Below are 22,843 nucleotides of genomic sequence, written 5' to 3' on the forward strand. Positions count from 1 at the left end.
AATTATATTCCAACATAAAGGAACTCAGGGTCCTCTTAATGCTTCTTCATTGTTGGCATGTGATACCAGCTGCATGTATATGATGAGTTCCAGAGAGTTTTATTTCCAGCAGAAAGCAATCCCCATTCAGCATATTAACTAATAATATGGCATAGTGAGTTACTTTTCTTACAACTATGAGCTCAATACTTTAAAAGTGAGCTGTGGGTAAATCAAATGGCCTCATGAACGCTATTGTGAAGCTATCAGCATTTGCCATGTGCAGCAGCCTCCATATGCTGAACATCTCCCAGTATACTCCTGTATGCTAGCTGCATTCCTCAGACAGCCTTCTCCTGATGGTACCCTCACTAAATTGCTTCAGGGCCCCTCCTCTGGCTCCTCCAGCAGCCTCTGGATCCCTGGAATGAGCTCCAGAGCTGGAATACTCTCATCCCCCAAAAGGTAGCTCAGGCTGCTCCTCCTCCTGCTACCTTGGCAACCATGGAAAATTTAAAGTGCTGGTATTTGGGAATCTCAAATAAACCCCAGTTTTTTTGGCATTATTCAGGTTTGGGATAACCGGCTGTACAGGGAGATTCTCTGATGTGTATTTGACTTTAAAAATACCTGGAAAATCTTGGGAAGATATTTTTCTGGTATTTTTTGGCTCATCTATACCGAGTGCACACCCCTAATATTTACTGCTCTAGTGTATTACTCTAATTTAAGCCGCTCTCTTCATCATTGTGCATTCTACTTGCTTGCTATGAACATCCTTACAGATGGACTGGATATCTGCAGAAGGTTACTCCTAAATCTGGTTACAGGTTCTCAGTCATCATTTAAACAATGGTGGAAAGTGGTAGCAGCAGAACAGCTTGTCAAAGTAAAACTTTAAACATATGGCTGTAAATCACTGGGACTCCGCTTTGTATGCGGAATGCTTGAGCAGGTAAGTGAATAACAGAAAGCTGTCCGCAAGTGTGCAGGGGAAAACAGATGTGCAAAGTGAATGCTGCCAGATTTTCACTACCTGGATTCTTAATTCTGTCAAATGTTCTATACTTGTCAGTTCAAGACAATTAGCAGAGGGGAGGGGGAATGGCAGGCAGCTTCATATTCCTCATTATGTATCTCAAGATTTTGTTCAAAAATTATGAAACAGCAAGGAATTGTGAATGTTTCAGCCATTCATATTCCGAGAGGCTGACTCAAAATTTTATTTCATTATATGCAGAACAGGAACTTGAGATTTTTGCTATATTATAATAGTTATATAACTAACCCAACAAGTGAGTGCAGCTGGTGTATATCTGAGTGTTTGGATTGGTTCTTTATTGGTTGTACCTGCTGTTCTATGGAAGATGACTGTGGATATGTGCAGGAGACCACTTGGAAATAACCTCTTAAAGTTTTTTTCCTTAACAAGCATGTTACAATATTTTATATAAGTTTGGAACAATTACTAAGAAGAAGAAGAGTTGGTTTTTATATGCCGACTTTCTCTACCACTTAAGGAAGAATCAAAGCGGCTTACAATTACCTTTCCCTTCCCCTCCCCACAACAGACACCCTGTGAGGTAGGTGGGGCTGAGAGAGCTCTAAGATAGCTGTGACTAGCACAAGGTCACCCAGCTGGCTTCATGTGTAGGAGTGGGGAAACAAATCCAGTTCACCAGATTAGCATCCGCCGCTCATGTAGAGGAGTGGGGAATCAAACCCGGTTCTCCAGATTAGAGTCCACCGCTCCAAACCACCGCTCTTAACCACTGCACCACAATGAATTCATTTCCATGATATTCCACTGGATTCATTTCTGTGATATTTCATTTCATTTCCATGAGAGTCACACTCTCTAAGCCCCACCTACATCACAGGGTGTCTGTTGTGGAGAGGGGAAGGGAAGGCAATTGTAAACCGGCATATAAAAACCAACTCTTCTTCATCATCATCTTCTTCTTTGATAAGAATAATTTCTTCTGAAATGTGTAAAATGGAAGAAAAATAAATGCAGGCTGTGATGATATGTTATAGCCAGGGGTTTGAATGGCAACATCTAATTACTTCAGCAATGTTTCCTGTCTTTTCTCCATTGTTATTTACTCTTCTTTGTAAGGCATACTGTTCCTTAACTGATTGTTTTGAATTGTGCTTTTGTATGCTTTCATTTATTCTACCTGTTGGTCCTACATCTTTCACTTTCTAATAAGGTTTGCCTCCAAGGAATTCTTGGCATATGATGGCTATCACAGCTTTCAGCTATTGTAATGGTTCCAGGTCTGGTTTTTGTTCAGCATATAAAAATAGTGGCATTTTTCCCAAATTGGACTCAGAAAATGCTAAGTGTTCCTTTCCTCAATATTCTCATGTAAACTTTGCCATCTTTTCTGTTCTTCCACTGCTAGGATACAGGAGGCCAAGCAAGCACTGCCATAAGAAAACACGAGAAGAATTACAAGCTTGCTGTTTCCTGAGTTTTCCTTTTTGTTAATATATTTCATTACTTCAGTTAATGCACTGAAAATATAGTAAGTATGAAGTATTGCCGAAGACCTATCTAATGCAAAACTGACAGTGAAATCCTATCAGATCTACACCTTTCTAAACCCATTGACCTCTATGGTCTTAGAAGAACAAGAAGAGTTGGTTTTTATCCTCTACTTTTCCCTACCTTAGGAGTCTCAAAGTGGCTTACAATCACAATTCTTTCCTTTCCCCACAACAGGCACCTTGTGAGGTAGGTGGGGCTGAGAGAGTTCTGAGAGAACTGTGAGTAGCCCAAGGTCACCCAGCAGGCTTCATGTGGAGGAGTAGGGGATCTGTGTGGCTGAGCGGTAGAGTGTCTGCTTGGCATGTTGAAGGTCCTAGGTCCAATCCCCGGCATCTCCAGTTAAAGGGACTAGGCAAGTAGGTGATGTGAAAGACCTCAGCCTGAGACCCTGGAGAGCCGCTGCCAGTCTGAGTAGACAATACTGACTTTGATGGACCAAGGGTCTGATTCAGTATAAGGCAGCTTCATGTGTTCAAACCCGGTTCTCTAGATTAGAGTCTGCCACTCTGAACCACTATGCCTATCCTTGGGATCGCACTGTGAGTCATAAATTTTATACTGCACATTATACTGGGACATTATGAAAGTTAGGTAAAATTCCCTTGGGGATATAAGCTTTTGAGAGTTACACTTTCCTTCATCAGATACAAATAGAAATGGAGATCCCTGAATCCTTATATCCCTGTCTGAAGGTAGGAGGGGTGTTGCAAAAAAGGGAGTCAGGATGCAAAGGTACAATGCAAAATGTAACCAATTTGATTAGATTAGGGGAGAAATGCTATGGGGCAGAAAATTAGCATTGGAAGAAATATAAGAATCCTGTGTTCCTATTCAGCTTTGTGGGGAGTCCATTGTTCTGAACTTGTGAATGAATTCAAGTTCAGCAATCTTGCGTTGCTATCCCCCCTTGAAGCTTCTCTGAGGACTGTTTGACTCAGCAATGGAATGTCCTGGAATGTTCTCCCACTGGTTTTTGAGTGTTGTGATTTTTGTATATGATGAAGGGTGATGAGACTCTCGAAAGCATATACTCTGCAAATCTTGTTGGTCTCTAAGGTGCTGTGTGTGTGTGTGTGTAAAGTGCCGTCAAGTCGCAGCCGACTTATGGCGACCCCTTATGGGGTTTTCAAGGCAAGAGACTGACACAGGTGGTTTGCCAGTGCCTTCCTCTGTATAGCAACCCTGGACTTCCTTGGTGGTCTCCCATCCAAATACTAACCAGGGCTGACCCTGCTTAGCTTCTGGGATCTGACGAGATCAAGCTAGCCTGGGCCATCCAGGTCAGGGCACTAAGGTGCTACTGGACTCGAATCCAGCTATTCTACTGCAACATGGCTATCCCTCTGAAACTATATGAGGTTATTTAGGAGATCTCCAAAAATAAATTCAGGTCATTGTTTGTTAATTACAGTACTCAAAATCTTTTGGGAGAAGCTGGTAAAACTGGTATAAGGTCAGTATAGTATAATGCTATACCATAGCAATTGGCTCCAGATACCCACAGTGGTACCTTGCATCTGAAATCCCCATCTTTAAAGGTGCATATGTCTTTATTTTTCTTTACAAGAAGAATCCAGAAGGGACTGGGCTATAGCCCACTTTCTTGCAACCTCACTGGCAAGTTTCCATGTTCTTTCTTCTTAGCAGCATAAAATTATGCAAATCATAGAATAAAGCATTTGGAAACCCACTGAGATTCTGTATGAGTCTTTTACCTTTCATTTACCAGCTTACACTGTATTGGTTCCAGTTCTCTTTAAGCCGTCACACTCCAAATATCATTATAATATAGCATTTCAGTCATGCTCAGAACATTTATCCAAATTCCCAAACGTCAGCACACCCAATCTCATCCCTTTGAGGTAAGAACTCGTTTTTGTATTGATACAGTCACAAACAGTAACACGGTGGGGAGTGATAAGCAGCCATTGGATGCAGAGAGGAAAGAATTATTTTCATTTTTACCTAATCATGCCAGAGAAATTAAAGACATTTGAAAGGAAGGTTGAGAATGAGAGCCTCCAGTTGTGTACAAGTTTTGAGGAGTCACTTTGGTAAAAACAGGGCATAATGTTTGAAAAAAAGCTAATCAAAATTAGTAAACAGCAGTAAGCTGTTTTCCATGTGTACAAGGGAAGTGGAATATTTCTGCCAAATGACATGTATGAAATTGCAGCATTTACCATCACTGTAATCAGTGTACCATTTTCCTACCTAAAATCTCCAAATATTGGGAGAGCTGCACCATATTATTTCCATCGGCATATATGAGCTCTAGGGATGCTTGAACACCTGCTAGTTTGACTCATTTCCTGGTCTGCAGTAATGATAAGGCAGCCAATTGATCAAAAGGCTCTTTGGCTGTTCACAACCTCTTTGCATCTGTTTGTGGGATCAGGCTACTTGCAGCCATCAAAAACCAAATCCCAGCTCATGAAGGGTCACCTGGGAGTCAGCTTGTGATCTGCTGGGGAGAATTTTTGTATCCAGAAAAAGTTTTTTATTTTTTTAAGGATAGGAGGGTTTAGGAGCTGACTATCTACCAAAAAAATGTATTTTCCTGATCTTCCATTCTGGCAAAGTTTTCTGTGTCCCAGACTTGCTGATATGCAATAAATTTAGTGTGTGTGTGAGAGAGGGGGGTGATCAGAAGCCAAGGTGATTTCCTGTCTCCTCTTTCTAACTCAGGCTGACAACTTGGGCTGCAGATAAAAGGAGAAGATTGCTCCCTCTTAGTTGGAAGTGGGGAGAAAGAAACAGATTGCTTTTCTTGTCCCCACCCTAAGCTGTTGGTTTGGGCTGCAGAGTAAAGAAGAGTGTCATAACTCAGTCACCTCAGACCAGAGGTTCCCCTCTGGATACGCCAACAGGGAGTGCCCTCCTGAGCTCCTTTGTGGCCAATGACATATCCACCAGTTTCCTAAGCAACCCCCAGCAGCCCTTAAACCCCTTCTATCCTTGAGTCCTTCTTATACACCTTCGCCAGAGTCCCTCCATATTCAGTTCACAGTTCCAGTGGGAAGAGTTGATTTCTCTGTTCTACTGACCACTGAGGTGCCCAGTCTTGACTTTTCGGGAGGCTGTCATGACACTGGCCTGGCTCTCCTTGTCAGCGGACACCCCTTGTTGTCTTCCACTCAGCCACTGACACCTTGTCACTCTGCCTGAGACTCCTGTGTCATTCCCACTGCCTCTTCTTCCTCTGAGCCCATGCCGGCCTTCTCCCAAGAGGGTGTAGTCTCTGCGTGCTTGCAGCCTGCCACTGCAGATATCAGCAGGCTTGTGATCCTTCCTGCCACTTGGATCACGACTTCCAACACTCCTGCCTCCATCGTCAGCATACTTGCTATGCCTTCTTCTCTGTTGGTGCTGCTTCTGTCTGCTTTCACGTTCGCCCAGCCTTTTCCCATGTAGGCTTTTTAATCCATCTGCCAGCTTCCATGCTCTTGCTCTCCCTTCAGCACTGCTGTGCCACTTCCGGCCCAGTCATAATTATCTCCAGCCAGGCCACTGGAGCCTCCACCAACTTGACGGGCCGTCACGGGGCTAGGCCAGCCACAAAGATAAACAACTTCTCTCTCTTTTGCAATGGGGAGATGAAAAACATTGCTTCTGATCCCCAACTTCATTGTGGTGGCTATTTTTGGGGGGAGGGGAGTGAATCAAAACCCAGTTCCCAGTTGATCCCCTGATCAGAGGTGACTCGGCTTCTGACCAACAGGCAGCTGCAATTTGTTCAGCAGCTATTTGAGTTACTCAGTGCAGTCCAAACATAGCTTTGTTTGGTCTGCAGTATGATCCTGAGTAGCCTTGTTCACAAGTTGGGCTGTGCACCATTTCCCCCCAGTATTTTTTGGGGTTGGGTTTATTAAACCCAGAAATTTTTGAAAAGCCGAAAAAGCCAAATATAAAGCAATCAGCTTGTTCGAATAATAAAAAATGTTGGGATTTAATAAACCTGAGCCTGGAAAATATGCAGGGTCCCCTGCCATCTCAGAGATCAGGGGTGGCAGGGGTTGCAAACCAAAGTGCTGACCTCCGTACATTAAAATGCATGATCGTGAAGAAGCCATGCACCACAGTTTACCTCCATATCACAACAAATCATAGGACAATTACCTATGGTTTGATGTTAGCCAGGATATCGCTGGAGCCTATTTTTTTAAATGTCAGAACATCGCTCTTTCTAGATATGAGTAATGATAAAGAGTAGCTCTGTGTATATGCATAGCTTGCAAGTAAACATAACCCTTTCAGTAGCATGTTTGACTGAAGGTTAGGGTTTCTTTTCAGAGGATAAAGTTTAAAAACAGGCTAGAGCAACAGCATCCTAGGATTAAATGAAGAACACGAACAAAGAGGGCTTTGGGAATAGAGCAAAAATGAATTTCAAGCTAGGCACTGTCAGGAGGGTTTTATTTTCCCTTCACCCGCGTTTCACCAATGGTTAAGGTTTGAAACTAATTTTAAATGTTATAAAGAAGGCATTTCTGGAATTAATGGAATGAAATTTAAATACAGCTTCCTTTCTCCCACAGTTTATAGATAATGCAGAGTGCATTTCATTATGCCCCTTTAGATATTCTCATGGTTAAAACAAGCTGGCTGCCAGCCACCTGCAGTGTGCTGTTCAAAATTGCACTGTGTCCTGGAACAGCTATGCTATCAGCAATACGTTTATGCCAATGATATATACAGTAGAGCAGTCCACGGCCTTCTGTCAGATGCAGATAGTGGCAAACACTTTCACAATTATTATGCTTGCTACATTTGTGGGGAACAAGGGGGAATAAGTCCATAATGAAAAATGCTTGTATGTCAGGAAGTCCTTTCTTCACCTCAGGAGGAGACTCCTTACCATGTAAGATAAGTCATTCATAAAAACAGTGTGTAGGGCTACAGATGACTTAGTGTTTCTTCAGTAAAGTTATGTGTGTGTGTGTACATGCTTTTGTGTGGAATGTGGTGATACTCTTTAGCACCAAAGATTATTTCTTACATGACACCTAAGAGACAGTGTACTGTAGGGTTTGTGCTGGAGAATGAACTGGGTGACCTTGCTTCAGATCCCAATCTGCCATGAAGTTTGTTGGTAGACTTTGAACCATTCAGCCTAACCTACCTCACAGTGGTAGAATTGCCAACCCTAAAAGTCATCCAGTTTACCCAGCATTGGATTGGGTAGGCTATATCTGAGGCAGTCAAAGCCTTCCTGGAACGATTAATATGATTCTTATTTTCCAGCTTATGGCGGGTGACCTCCAAGTAATTAAGGCCTTCACCTGCTGATTGTCGTGCTGCAGGCAGAGAACAAGGGCTAGTGGCTCAAAGCATAGTCTGGGCAGCAGCCCAAAGTCATACATGATTCAGGTAGAGTCCAAGATACTAATACAGAAAAGGGCAGTTCAAAGCATGAGTGGGGGTCAGTCCAAGAAGTCAGGATACTAGGAATCCAAAGTATAGCAGGGAGCCAAAGCCAATACACAGGGAGGTTGGTGACGAGTTGCCTGTACAACAGCCAACAGCCTCCTTGATGACTAAAGTGGGTCTGGGGAGAACCAGCTGTCACTTGTTATCTCAGGATTCTCTGCTTGCTGAAGCTCATTAATCTTATCACTGTCAGCAGGAAGTGCTCCTCACTGGGCCTCCAGTCTAGCACTCCTTCGCTAATGGAGCTGTGCCCTGAGTCTCCTGCACATCTACTCCAGAGGCTCTGGGGGGCTCTCTGGTGGCACTGCCTGTGGCTGGACCTCTGACACAGGTGAGTCTCCTGTGCTGGGTAGCTGTAGATGGGGAGGACCCATTTGCCTGAGGCTGCTCAGTCTGCTGCTGCTCCTCTCTTTCATAGCCTTCAGCTTCAAGGTCTTTGTCATCTGAGGAAGCCCCAGCAGGCTGATCCATGACACTGATGCTCCTAGTTGGTGGGTGGAAATTGGGGGCAAACCAAAGGGGGGCACAAAATGAAAAAGGAAAATAAGGCCTTGTCTACTTACAGCAAGTTCTGACCATTGAGTCCCTGGCTATTCTTAGAGCTACCTGGAAGTGACAAGGGTAGCTCAAGCAATTGCCAGAAACTCTATAGTAAGATTTCTTTTTAATTTTTCCCAGACACTGTCAAACCCACCCACCTACCCCACCCCCGTCAACCTTGTAAATTAATTGTTGGGAATTTAATAGAGCCTCTCTGCCCCTTTTTTAAAAAAGTGTTTCTCCTCATTCTTCAGGACATAACATTTCTCCCAGCCAATCTTAGTGCTGGCCCCAATTAGAAAACTTGCCTTGGCCAATTGCTTAGTCTTTCTTGGAGGGGAGAAAAATTTTAAACTGCAACCATCCATAACATTGTCCATTTTGTACCACACATGTGCTACGAGTGTGCTGCACTCCTTGTGTCCTGGGAGAAACACCTTGCTTGGATTATGATAGATCCCTGCAAGCTGGATCCCACCTGGATGGTGCTTTTTGACGGACTAATCTGATTACTTTATTACTACTACTAGCTAGCTTTTTCTCCATCCTTTCCCCCAGGGGAAGGTTAGTACAAGGGACATATTTAGTTCCTTGGAGGGAGTTCAGGAGATATATTATTTTTGTTGTTGTTGTTTTGGATTCTGTGAGTTTTACTATTTGATCTCCCGCCTTTTTTTAAATGCTTTTTTAGAGTTTGTTTCTCATTTGCATTGTGGGTTTTTTTCTTGGTTGACTGGCATTTCTGGTTGCCTTCAGTTAGTGGGTTACACGTTTCCCACATTTCTGCGGATTAATTAGTGAGTTTATGTAACATCGCATTTTGAATTGCTTAGGTTTGGATAGGTACTAGGCTCCTGTTCCTCCACAACACGATTGGCAGGGCATGTGGTCACTTCATTACACAGATACTCTGAAAGGACTCACAGTTGCTAAGTCTGGATACAAAAAAAGCTGCTTCAGAAAACCAGTGGCCATTTTTATATTTTTTTTCTACTGATCAGAGAGGATGGTTGGGGGGACCTTATTCAAGGGACTGTAATATTGAACCTCTTTATCCAATTAACTGGAAAAGTCTTTAGAAGAGAAAGTAGTAGAAGAAGAAGAGTTGGTTTATAGATGCGTTCACCAGGAGAAAATGGCCACTTGGGCAATTAGACTCTATAGCATTGAAGTCCCTCCCCTCCCACATCCCACCCTCCCCAGTAGAATTGCCAGGTCCCTCTTCAGCACCGGAGGGAGGTTTTTGGGGCGGAGCCTGAGGAGGGCAGAATTTGGAGAGGGGAGGGACTTCAATGCCATAGAGTCCAATGGCCATGATGTCGTCTCCCTATATACGAATATTCCCCTCTCTGATGTCAGAACAATAATAGAAACTAAATTAGCTTGCGTGACAATAAATTCCCACCTACTCATTTCTTAATGGATCTCATTGATTTATTATTTGACAATAATTTCTTTAGGTTTAAACAGCAGGTATATAGACAGTTGAAAGGGGTGGCCATGGGATCAGCCGTGGCCCCCTCCATAGCTAACATTTATATGGTGGAATTTGAGAGGCTGCATATGTATTCTGATGAATGGTTCAAACAACATGTTTTATGCAAGATTTGTTGATGATCTGATAATGTGCATAGACAATGAGAACAGTTATAACATGCTTACTAACATACTTAATAATGCTGATCCCAACATCAAATTTGAATTTAAATGTAATTCTGCCTGCATTAATTTCTTGGATGTGAATGTGAACAAGAACTCTGATGGAACAATTTGGTTATCGCCCTTTAAGAAACCAATTGATAGGATGGCTCTTCTACACTTCAATTCTAATCATCCTGGCCATCTCAAACGTAACTTACCGTTCAGCCAAATGTTAAGGTTAAAAAGGAATTCAACTAAAATAGAAGACTTTAATAATGCTGCCAATTCATTGAAAAGTGCTCTAATCCATAGAGGGTATCCGACTCAAGTGATTGACTCTGCTAAAAAACGAGCGGATGCACAGATACGTGAACAGATGTTTTCCCGCTCTGTAAAACAAACATCTAAACTGACTGCCTCTTTTCAGTACACCCCATTGGTGGGTGGAATTCGTAAAATTATTAATAAACATTGGCATATCCTTAGATCTATACCCGATTACTCTGAACCACCCCTCCTGGGATATAGGAGAACTCAATCTCTCAAGGATGATCTGGTGCATACAGATAGGATAGATCGCCCATTCACAAGCACCAGAAGGGGACACTTTCGATGTGGTTCTTGTATTATGTGCCCTTTTGCACTCCCTGTAAAAAGCTTTACCTATCTTAAAACTGGCTTTACTTTTGAAATTCAATCCTGTACAGACTGTACTTCAGAAAATGTGATTTACGCCGTCCTATGTTCTTGCCAACTTCTCTACATAGGCAAAACCAATCGATCATTGAAAATACGGATCGGTGAGCACCGATCGAGGATTCGGAATTCTGTTTTAGAAGCCCCGATTGTCACGCATTTCCATCAAGCCAAACACCGTGACACTGATTTGAGGTTTTTTGCCCTTTGGCAATTTCATAAGAAACGTTTCCACAGAGAAAATATAGATAAAATTCTTCTTCAAAAAGAGGCTTACTTCATTTCACTTTTTAATACGGTTGCGCCAAATGGATTGAACTCGGCATGCGATTATTCTGCCTTTCTGTAAATTTTTGCTATGCTCAATTATAACTACTTGGAGTTTTTTTTTAAATGCTGTTGTCACCCACCCCACTGTATCCCATCATAACATAGATACTATAAGCTGTAACATCAGCCATTGTATACAAGACGTGGAAAGTAGTCTGTAAGTAATTTATTTATTAATATTAAATCATTGTTTGCATAATTTAGCAAGCTATTTGTACTCGCACTTTGGTCCTATTATATATGATTTTTGGTTATAATGCTATTTAGGTTTGTGAAACACCGTGGGATCGCCACTGCGCATTCAAATCCTCAATTTCTCCAGCAAGAAATCTGGAAACAAAAAGAAGAGGATTAAATAATTATATGAACTTATAATTACCATCTGAATACTTACCAACTGATGAAAGTATTCACATGAAACAGGACAGTTACCGGAAGCCTGTCTTGGTCTATATTAATATTGGTTTATATTGATATTGTATATTTTGAAGTTTATTGTACTGACATCCAGGTTTGGATATATATTATTTTGTGCAGAAACAAAGCACTAACAAGAAATTTATTCTGTGTAATTTTGGTCCCATATGGGTTTTGTATATAGCCATAGTGATTGCTTTCCTTGACTAACTATTTGTGCAATCCGAGTATTTTTTATAAATAATACCTGGAGGTTGGCAACCCTACTCCCCAGGCTCTGCCCAAAAAACCTCCCGCCGGTGGCGAAGAAGAACCTGGCAATCCTAAGGATGAACCATGAATATTCAAGCTGATTCCCAGTGGAGACCCTGGAACAGGCTTCTCCTGCTCTTTGTCACCTGGAGCCGAGATAAATGAACAGTTGGATAGCACATAATACAACACAATTGTTATTGTGTGGCAGCATCAAGACTCACTTTCTCTGCTAAGCTATTATTAAGTAAAGTAGTGAGATCTGGCATCTGAGTACAAGTTGTTTTCACCATCTTCTATTATATCAGACAGGCATCCTTCTTCATTATTTTCAGTGATTTTTTAAAAGCATACATTGGTTACTTTTTCACTTTATCTTCTAGTGTAATACAAATTTGTGTACAATGGCATATGTCACAGCCACTCACAACACTAACAAGGACAGTGGAAATCGCTTGTAAAGCTCCTGTTCATTTGAAACAAAATCCAAGTTGACTCCCATATGGCTTAGTAAAGTCAAAAACACAACTTGTGAGCCTCTACACCAAAGGTAGCCTATCACAGATGTCTCATGCCCTGCTGAGGGTTTAACATCCCTCTTATTATTTGTATTTATTTCCCCCTCATATTTGTATACTACTTCCTGGCCAATCTTAATGAACAGGAAGTTTATTGAGCCTCTGTGGACAATCCCTACATTGCTAAAGCAAGCCTAAATTCAATAAACAGGAAGCATCTGGCCATGAGACATCTAGTTTTATATTTGCTTTGAACACCTAAGCATCAAGAAGTAGGAGTTGTACAACTTGAAAGCCTGATTGCAGCATTTCAGTGAACAGCTGGTATAATAAAATTTGCCATCCACTGTATGTTACTCATTTTTAAAAAATTAAAATGGATAGTAAGTTTCTCATATACTGAGAAATAATGTGGGATATAGAAAACAAACACTGCAATCTAAGCAATAATAAAAAATGCTTTGTTCCTCACAGCTTTGCCAGTTTCTCTGCAGCTTTTGCTTCATGTGAACCAGAGGTGTTATAATTATGTCTGCCATATATTTTTGCCATTTTATGCCATTTCCCCCTTTTTGTTCTATGATGTTTAGTTACAGCAAAGCCACTTGATGGTTACATTTGCCGGTTCCCCAATGATGAAATGGACTTGACAAGTGAGCACTAAAACCTCAGCTTGGGAGTCCCTCTAATGTTGGAGAGTATTTGTGGTACTTCCCATCATATTTTCTCCCTTTCTCAATTTTTTTCTAACCCTGCTCAAAATCCATTTAGGACACATTACTATGACCATACCCACAACAGTTCCTTTGTTTCAGAGCTGGTGTGGTATATTAGTTAAGAAAATAATCTGTGATCTGACCAATGCAGTGAATTTACTAGGTGGATTTTAAGATAGGAAGCCCTACAAACCTACATTATGGAAATAATAGTGCCAGCCTACTTCAGGACTATTGTAAAGACTGCATATTGTATGGGAAACATTTTAAAAACTGCAAGTCCTATATAAATGCTTAATATCACTGTAATGATTTTTAGGAAAACAATGTATTGGTATTGTCAACGAACCCTGCAGTAATTTCAAGTTTTTTTTTAATTATATTTTCTTGTGTACACTTGTTGGGTGAGGAGGGAGTTTGGGAAATGAGACTTTTTATTCCATTGGATTGAAGATTTATTATGGAAATTGTTAGCAGGTTGGTGACTGGTGACCTGAATTGGTTTTCAGCGGTATCATGGTGAATGGCTCTTGGTATCAATATACAGTCTGCGTATTTCACTGAATGCTCCATTTCTTTGAGATTAATAGCAAGGGTTGCTTTGTATTCACAAAACTGATTGATGAATTTAGAAACAGCTGCTGTATGTAGTATTTCCAAAGTCTGAATTTGGTCCCAGTGGCCAGAGAGCTTCAGGACAAGCTTTCTTTTTGAAAAGATAAGAGATTTGTTCCTGCTGTTCCTTCTAAAGTAAAAAACTGACTGCCCTTGAGTTGTTGTTTTTTCTCCCGACTCTACCTATGAAAGTCAATAGTATATGGGGGGAAAGTTATTAACAGCTAAGCAATTCAGAAAGAAGGTAGTTAGCCAATATTGAAGGTGTGTGTTGTAATATTCAGTGCATTAATGAATGTAACACAGAGAAGGAGGAAGCGTCTCCTGAACAGTGTTGCTAACCTCCAGTTGGTGTCTGGAGATCTCCTGCTATTGCAACAGATCTCCAGACAATAGGAATCAGTTGCCCTAGAGAAAATGGCCACTTTGACTATTGGACTCTGTGGCATTGAAGTCCCTCCTCTCTCCAAACCCCACCCTCCTTAGGCTCCACCCCCAAAATCGCCAGGTACCTCCTAATCTGGAGCTGACAACCCTACTCCTGAAGGAAGAGAACATGTATCTATGAAGGAAGGGAACATGTTTCTATGATTCTATCTCGAGGTACTTCCTGACCTGGAGTGGGCAACCCTACTCCTGAAGGAAGAGAACATGTTTTGTTTCAAATATTCAGCTCTGTGACGGTCAGAGAACTATGGATACAAAGAAGATTCCAGCATTAACACAGGGAGGAACAAGATGATACTGACGGGATCTTAATTAAGTGGATAGAAAATATATTTATATATTTAGCAAATTTGTTGTCCCACCTTTTCTCCTGAAAGAAGTACCTATGGTAGCTTACGGTAAAACAAATGGAATGCGTTTGGGGGGGGTCATATAGTGGCAAAACAGCTGCTAGGGGTGTTTCTGTTCCACCACAGAAGATGTGGAAGTACTTCTCTAGCACAAGTGTCAAATCACTAGACCTCAATGAGGAATTCACCATTCCTGTTTCGTCCCTCACCCCAACAGAAATATTTTTGTCACTTGTCACCACCTGAGACAAGGCTTGTAGAGAGATGCTAGCTTAGCCTTTTGGAAACAAAAACATCTTCTTTTTGTCTCTTTAAAAACTCTTCTTCAAATTTTGGACCTCAATTGACCTCCAGGCAGCAGAGATCAGTTCACTTGGAGAAAATGGCCACTTTTGAAGGTGGACTCTGTGGCATTATACCCCACTGAAGTACCTCCCCTCCCCATTAAAGTACCCCCCTCCTCAGGCTCTATCCCCAAAATATCCAGGTATTTCCCAACCCAGATCTGGCAACCCTACAGTCAGGGTATGTTTGCCTGCTGAATGTGTTTGCTGTGGATTTTGCAGAATCTCTAGTTTAATATCTAGAACAGGGGTTCCCAATAGGGTTGCCAGCTCTGGGTTGGAAAATTCCTGGAGATTCTGGGGTGGAGCCTAAGGAGGGTGGGGTTTGGGGAGAGGAGGGACTTCAATGGGGTATAATGCCATAGAGTCCATCCTCCAAAGCAGCCATTTCCTCCAGGGGAACAGATCTCTGTCACCTGGAGATCTGTTGTAATAGTGGGAGATCTCCCACTGCCACCTGGAAGCTGGCAACCCTAGTCCCCAGCCTTTTTGGACAGGCAGAAACATTTGGAATTCTGACATGGCATTGCGGGCAGCAACAAGATGGATGCCTCAGCGTAACTTCAGTAACATAGTGCAGATCCTTGTGTTGAGGAGGCAGCTGTTGTCAAAGCAACGTTTATAAAATTCTGCACCGCCAGTCAAATCTCCAATAGTCAATCAGAAGCCTTCCTGGACAAAAGCCCTACCTGGCCCTGCCTACTTCCTAAAACACTTGGTGGGCACCAGAAAAGATGTTGGTGGGTGCCATGGCGCTCATGGGCACCACGTTGGGGACCCCTGATCTAGACTGTATAAATTATTGATATAGAGAGCTACATGAAAGTTCTGAAATAATGTCTCCCTGAGAAAATCTGGCTTTTCAGTTACACAGAGAACCTGCTTCTTCATCTTCTATTAATCTAAAAAAAGGCTCACTTTGTAAAAAAAAAAAAAAAAAAGTTTAAATGGTATGTAACACTTTTAAAGAATGTTCAGATTTATAAAAAAGATAATTGGATGTGCTGGAGAATATTGCAATGGGACAGATTACTGTTCCCATACATGGGTGAAATGTAAAATATAGAGTCAGTTCTGAAAGTTTGTGTCTATAAGAATAACTAGCAAGATGATCCTTTAGATATAGCACTGGGATCTTAAAGGAATTGTATTCCAAAATCTTTTACTGAATTTATTAAACCTTCCTGATAGCAGTTAGGATATCACAAGCACATATTTGAAGAAATAAAAGTTGGCCCCCAGTGTAACTGTCAGAAAAAAGTTTGGGGAACTTGTACCATGAGAACTGTGACGCTGTTGATCTAAAAGCTAGAACTGTACCTGGTGTGGCTGCTGTCAACAGAAGAATGTCTCTGACTGCTGCTAAAGAGACTTGCTTTCTTCAGCCACACAAAGAAACATTGCAAGTACATGAAGGTGCATCATTGGTCAAGCAGAACACAACAGTCTGTAAGTCAAACCAACTATCTCATAGACCAAGGATCAAAGATCAATAATATGCTCATAGAGCACAGCAGAAACAACATTCAGATCACAAAGGTGACCCTCCATAGAGGGGAAGTCTGAGACTAGGCAGAAACACTGTCAAGGTCAGAATTCACAAGGTAGAGGCAAAGTGTCAGGTAAAGAACCAGAATTATCTCAACCTTTACACTCTAAGCAAATTACTCAGGTGCTTTTATTCTATTGGACCCTTCACTCAACTGTTTCCTATAGCTCTCACGGGACCCTTCCAGGCAAGGCATGCTTCTACTATTGGCCATTTTAAGGCAGATGAGATTGGGCTTGCCGCTCTCTCTACAAGTAAACAGCAACAAGCCCCAGGTTCTGTGTTCAAGTCCCCACATGACAAACACAAGTAAGATTGTCTGTCTAATTACAGAATGTAACCTACAAGAACCAATCACACACATGTGTTGCCACCAGGGCCGTAATGTTGGGGGTAGGCGAGGAGGGCAGCAGAACTGTTTCTCCTACCAAGCCTGCTAATCCTGTAGGAGAGGCAGTTCTGCAGCCCTCTCTGCATGCCACAGGGGTGGTGGCTGCCTTCCTCAACCCCCTCCCCCCCCAGCTACAGCCCTGGTTGCCACACCAGTTGCCACCAGTCAATGTGGAGGGTGAGGTTTGTATCTTGACAGGTCTGGCTACCCAGCTGCTGAAAGCACGTACGCTGCACTGTGGCTCAGTGACTCAACGAATGACAATACCAACTCGCCTTTGGCATTGCACCGTCTCTGCTATTCCGGTTCAAAGAGGGGCCCCAATACTCCGGGTGATGCCTTGTGCAGTCATGCTAAATTGGATGTACTTGACAACTTAGCACATATCACTTAGGACTGTGCCAAATATTTGTTTGTGAACAATTTTGGAATTCAATTGCTGCTGGGCAGGGGGAGGTAGGCATCTTGTTTGCCTCTTCTGTTGTTTGTTCACAGCTTGTGCTGCATGATAAGCAAGTGCTTTAGTTCTGATTTTTAAAAAGCCAGGCCCTGGGGCTTTACTTTGCTGGCGAGTGATCCCAGTCAAATGGGGATCATGTTCAGTATGATTGCATCACGGTGCCAGGTAGCTGATAGGACGCTTGTCTGGGATAGCATCACATAGGTAATTAGAAAGTTTCGGAAGTGGGAGCTTAGTGGGAGCTTAGACGGGAAGAGCGAGTCTGGCAGTGGGCTTGCAACAAAGCTACAAGAGCATCTTATAGGATGCTTATGAAAGCCTATGAGGTGGCAATGAAGGCTGCAACGAAAGCTTACTATGCAGCCTCCATTGCGTCTGCTAGCTCTAGCCCGGTACGACTGTTTAAAATAATTAGGCCATTTACATCCCCCTCTGAGGGACAGCCAGCATGGTGTAGTGGTTAAGAGCGGTGGTTTGGAGTGGTGGACTCTAATCTGGAGAACTGGGTTTCCCCACTCCTCCACATGAGCAGCAGACGCTAATCTGGTGAACCATGCTGATTCCTACACATAAAGCCAGCTGGGTATAGTCACAGCTCTCTTAGAGCTGTCTCAGCCCCACCTACCTCACAGGGTGTCTGTTGTGGGGAGGGGAAGGTGATTGTAAGCTGGTTTGATTCTCCCTTAAGTGGTAGAGAAAGTCGGCATATAAAAACCAACTCTTCTTCTTCTAATTCGGCCATTAGCTGTGAGGCTTTTGCGAGCTTTTTCACAGATAAAATCTTGTCGCTCCACTGCAACCACCCCGCTAACGTTGATATGGTAATTGAACTGGAGGCCCCGTTGGCTGTCTTCAGGTCCAACACTGGACCATTTCGATCAGCTTTCCCAGGCCAATGTTGACAGGATCCTGATGGCTGTGATGCCCACCACATGCCTCCTAGACCCAAGCCTATCCCTGTTGGTCAAGGCCAACTGGGATGTGGTACGGGCTCCCATGGGGGACGTTGTCAATCTGTTCCTGAGTACAGGGGTCTTCTCAGGGAATTTGAAAGAGGCAGGGGTGCGTCCACTCTTAAAAAGACCATCTTTAGATCCTAGTGATCTGCCAACTACCGCCCAATGTCTAATTTATCTTTCCTGGGTAAGGTAGTTGAGAGAGCAGCAGCTGAACAGCTTCAGGCTTTCCTGGATGACACATCGGCACTGGACCCATTTCAGTCTGTCTTCTGCCCTGGCCATGGGACAAAGATGGCTCTGGTTGTCCTCACAGAGAATTTCCATAGATCTTTCAGCAGCTTTTGACATGGCCAATTACAATCTTCTAGACCTCCACCTCGCTGTAACTGGAATTCAGGGTACAGCCCTTCAATGGCTGTGCTCCTTTCTCCATGATCAGGGACAGAGGGTAGCACTTGGAGAGAAGGTATTACTACAGCACCCTTTGGTGTGTGAGGTTTCACTAGGGACAATTCACTCATGTTATTTAACATCTACACGAGCCCCCTTGCCCAGCTAGTCTGGAGTTTCGGGCTGGGTTGTCACCATTACGCCTATGTCACCCAGCTGTACCTGTTGATGGGCAGCCAGCCAGACTCTGTCCTGGACACACTGGCCAGGTTCTTGGAGGCCTTGACGAAGTGTTTGAGACAGAATTGATTGAAATTAAATCCATCAAGGATGGAGGTCCTGTGGCTGGGCCAGGGAGGGTCAGAGTGGTACACCGGTTCCTGGCTCTTGAAGGTTTGCAGTTGACACCTGTTTCCACTGTCAGAAGCCTGGATGTGATTCTAGATGCCTCCTTGTCAATGAAGGCCCAGGTCACAGCCATAGCCAAGGTGAGGCAGCTGGTGCCATACCTCTCCCACCCTGACCTAGCCACAGTGATCCATGCAATGGTCACCTCCAGGCTAGACTACTATAACTCACTGTACAGGAGGCTGCCCTTGATACTACTCCGGAAACTCCAGCTGATCCAGAATGCATTAGCAAAAGTCCTTACAGGGACCCTGCTGACAGCACATATCCAACCGATGCTCTGGCAACTGCACTTGCTTTAGGTGGAGTAATAGATCAAGTTTAAGGTGCTGGGATCATCATATCTGCAGGACTTTCTCTCCTGGTATGTCCCCCCAAGAGCTGTGCAAACAGCAACTTGCTGGTGGTCCCCAGCCCCAAAATTGTCTAGCTGTCCTCAACCAGGACCAGGGCTTTTTTCAACCCTGGCCCTGGCCTGGTGGTAATCTCTCTCTAGTGTGACCAGGGCCATGCAGGACCTGATGCAGTTCCGTAGGGCCTGTAAAACTGAGATGTTCTGCCAGGCCTCTGGTTGAGGGCAACAACAATTTCCATCATAGCTCGCCTCCCTCCCCCCCTTCCTGCATGTAAACTGGGTTGACTGATCGGGGACCCTGACCATTCCCCTCCAGGCTGGCTGCTTCCCTGTGAGCTATAGGTTGGGCACCATCTGGATTTCAGATTTATGGTTATGGTTGTAATGATAAATTATTTTTGTATATTAATACTGACTGATGTTTGTAATGTTGTTTTAATGATCTGAACCGCTCCGAGACCAGCCTTGGCCGGGGGTGGGGGGTGGGGAGTGGGATATATGATAAAATTAAATAAATAAAATAGCATGGCTATGGTTGGATTTGATGTCAGAAGTCCACCAAACAGGCAATTATTTTAAAGCCTGATCCTATGCATGTTCACTGGGAAGTAAGTCCCACTGAATTCAATGAAAACTTTTCAGGTGAGATTCCCTTCAAACGAAATAGCATACATTCATTCCCATGTCACTTACTTATGCACTGCGATAGCAGTTGATCTTTTCAGAGGGAGCATATCTGAGATTATCCAAACAAAGTGAACTAAGGATTACTCTAAATTATTCTAATGCTCTTTGCCCTCATTTTAAGTTCCCTGTTACAGTATATTCTTGATTAAAACTTTGTGAGAGTCCTTGTTTCCTCACTGTGATAAATCTTCATATAATCATTTTGTTTAACAAGATGAAACAGCTTAGTATATCAAAAGGCTTAATTTCATAGTGTGGACTGTATTTTGATCAAAGCACATGAATGCTGTGATCCCACTGATATTCATAGCAGGAAAGGTACTCACGGGACTTCCACCAATGCTAGAAATGTGGTCTCCTGTCCAAACAAGTGGCACAAGTCTATCTTGCTGTGGAGCCTATCAGTGGCAATCAGCCCCATTATGAAAGGCTACGCAGCCTACATGCAAGGATTTTGCCATTTAATTGACTCCCTGGTGACTAAAATGCCTTTGCAGTGAGGCCTGACTCATCCCCTTTCTTATTCCCTCTCTGCTCCACTCTATGTGATACCACATGTGGGTTCACAGAAATGCCCATGCTACCCACTTTGTCACTTTGGGAAAGAACTTAATATCCCTTCCACTGAAAACTGATCTGTTTGCTTTGCCCTTTGTTCTTGTCCATTTCAAGTTCCCACAGAATGCTACGGCAATTAGACTGCAGTCTTAGGCACTGATGAGTGGCAACGAATGAAGAGCACACTTCTCCAAAAATGTGCATAGAATTAGGCTGAATAATCAGCCATTGTTTGGCTGAGTTCACTTATTTTTGCAAACATTAATTAAGATAGTTTGGGTCAATTTAAATCAAAGACCAGTTTAGATTTAAAATCTGGAAATAACATGGGGCTACACTTCACTATAACATCAGCTTCACATCTTGGGTGCACGTCTTGGTTCCATATTTTCTTTGAACAATCTGGTGTCTGGAGTTGCTTACCGGCTAAGGCTTCTGCGGTGTACAGTGGCAGTTCCTGGGAAAAGCTAACCCTGGCTACAGTCACATAATCACAGTTAACATCCAGGTAAAATTACTATAACACACTCTGTGAGCATAACAGCAGCCATGGTGGATCCGACCAGCAGTCCATCTAGGCCAGCATTCTGTTTCCAACAGAGAAACCTTGAACAAATCCTACTTGTCTCTAAAGTCATCTACAATATACTTAGGCTAGTATGCACAACATGGTCGAACGACCATTCAACACAGCACAGTGTCTGAACTGCTAATATGCCTTTCTCCTTTCATGTCTGCATGTCTAGTTGCTAAATTGTTATGGACTTTTCAATACCAAGGTATTGAATTCTCTACAGAGGAAAGAAAAGACCGCTTCATGTACAGAAGGGCTGGATACAACCAACTTTTCTGTTTGAATCTGTCCTATTTTGCTCTTCACTGTAGCCCACATACCAACATGGCCTTTGTCCACACAAGTCTCACCATCCCTCTTTCAACAACATTCCATTTTTCCTGAAATTCTGAAATTGGTGTTAGTTTTGCCATTGTTTCATATTCTATTAGTTTATTCTAAAGTAATTCTTGACATTCCAAGTTGGGGTAATGATAGTATTCTGAGGAATGCCCTAGGCTCCTGTGTGTTTCAAGAAGTTCCTTCAAGAAAACAGAAAAATTCCTTCAGGTATTCTGAATTTTTCCTGCATTTAGTAGAAATTTCAACTAGAGCAGGAGATGGCTGACTTCATTATTGTGTGGTCTATTATTTTAGAATGAGAAAGAAAATTATACACCAATTAACTCCTAACAGCAAAGGCTAAATTAATGTACACAACAAAGCAGAGAACGCTTGATTGAATACACATTTTGATATGGTTCCAAATATGGATGTTATCCATTATATTCTATGTCCATGAGATGTGTTTTTTGGTATGTATCCCAATATAACTTGAAATAGCCATTCTGGTGCAACTACAGCTAGATCAAGAGCACTTCATGTGCACCCACTGATATCCCCCAAATGTGTGTGTAAAGTGCCGTCAAGTTGCAGCTGACTCATGGCGACCCCTTTTGGGGGTTTTCATGGCAAGAGACTAACAGAGGTGGTTTGCCAGTGCCTTCCTCTGCACAGCAACCCTGGTATTCCTTGGTGGTCTCCCATCCAAATACTAACCAGGGCTGACCCTGCTTAGCTTCCGAGATCTAATGCGATCAGGCTAGGCTGGGCCATCCAGGTCAGGGCATATCCCCCAAATATCAAACTCTAATTTATTTCATGATGTCATCACATGCATTATGTTAACCCTGATTAGTTGACATCATGTAATGAACCACAAGCTTTCTCAAGGTCTCAAAACACAGCACTGAAACAAGAGCAGTTGGTGGGAACAATGAGCAGCACACAGGGATAGAAGCACTGGGAGTAAGGGGGTTTGTCAAGATGCTTCCTACACCCCCTTGAAAATGTGTTCAAAAAAGTCTGAGAGCAAAAATTCAGCTCACCTTTCTAATTAGTGGGGATGTAAGAAACTGAGGCACAGTGTGAGGACCCCGCCCCCTCTTCCAGCCAAGAACCCTCAGATAGTAGGGTTCCCCTCTTATTTTGGACTTCGTTGTTTTACTAGGTACCCCCTTTTACAGCCTAAGTGCCAGGGGATCTGAAACTTGGGGAGTCTTATAAGGCATCTGTGTTGAGCCATGACATTGGCAGTTCCTAGGAATGCAGAGGAAGGATGTTGCTGCGAGGAAAGCGGAACAAGGGCAATCTCCTGCAGTTCAGCGGCATAATGTTCTCAATAACAAAAGACTTTTCAACACT

Source organism: Euleptes europaea, chromosome 10 (assembly GCF_029931775.1).
Source record: "Euleptes europaea isolate rEulEur1 chromosome 10, rEulEur1.hap1, whole genome shotgun sequence".
Taxonomy (NCBI): domain Eukaryota; kingdom Metazoa; phylum Chordata; class Lepidosauria; order Squamata; family Sphaerodactylidae; genus Euleptes; species Euleptes europaea.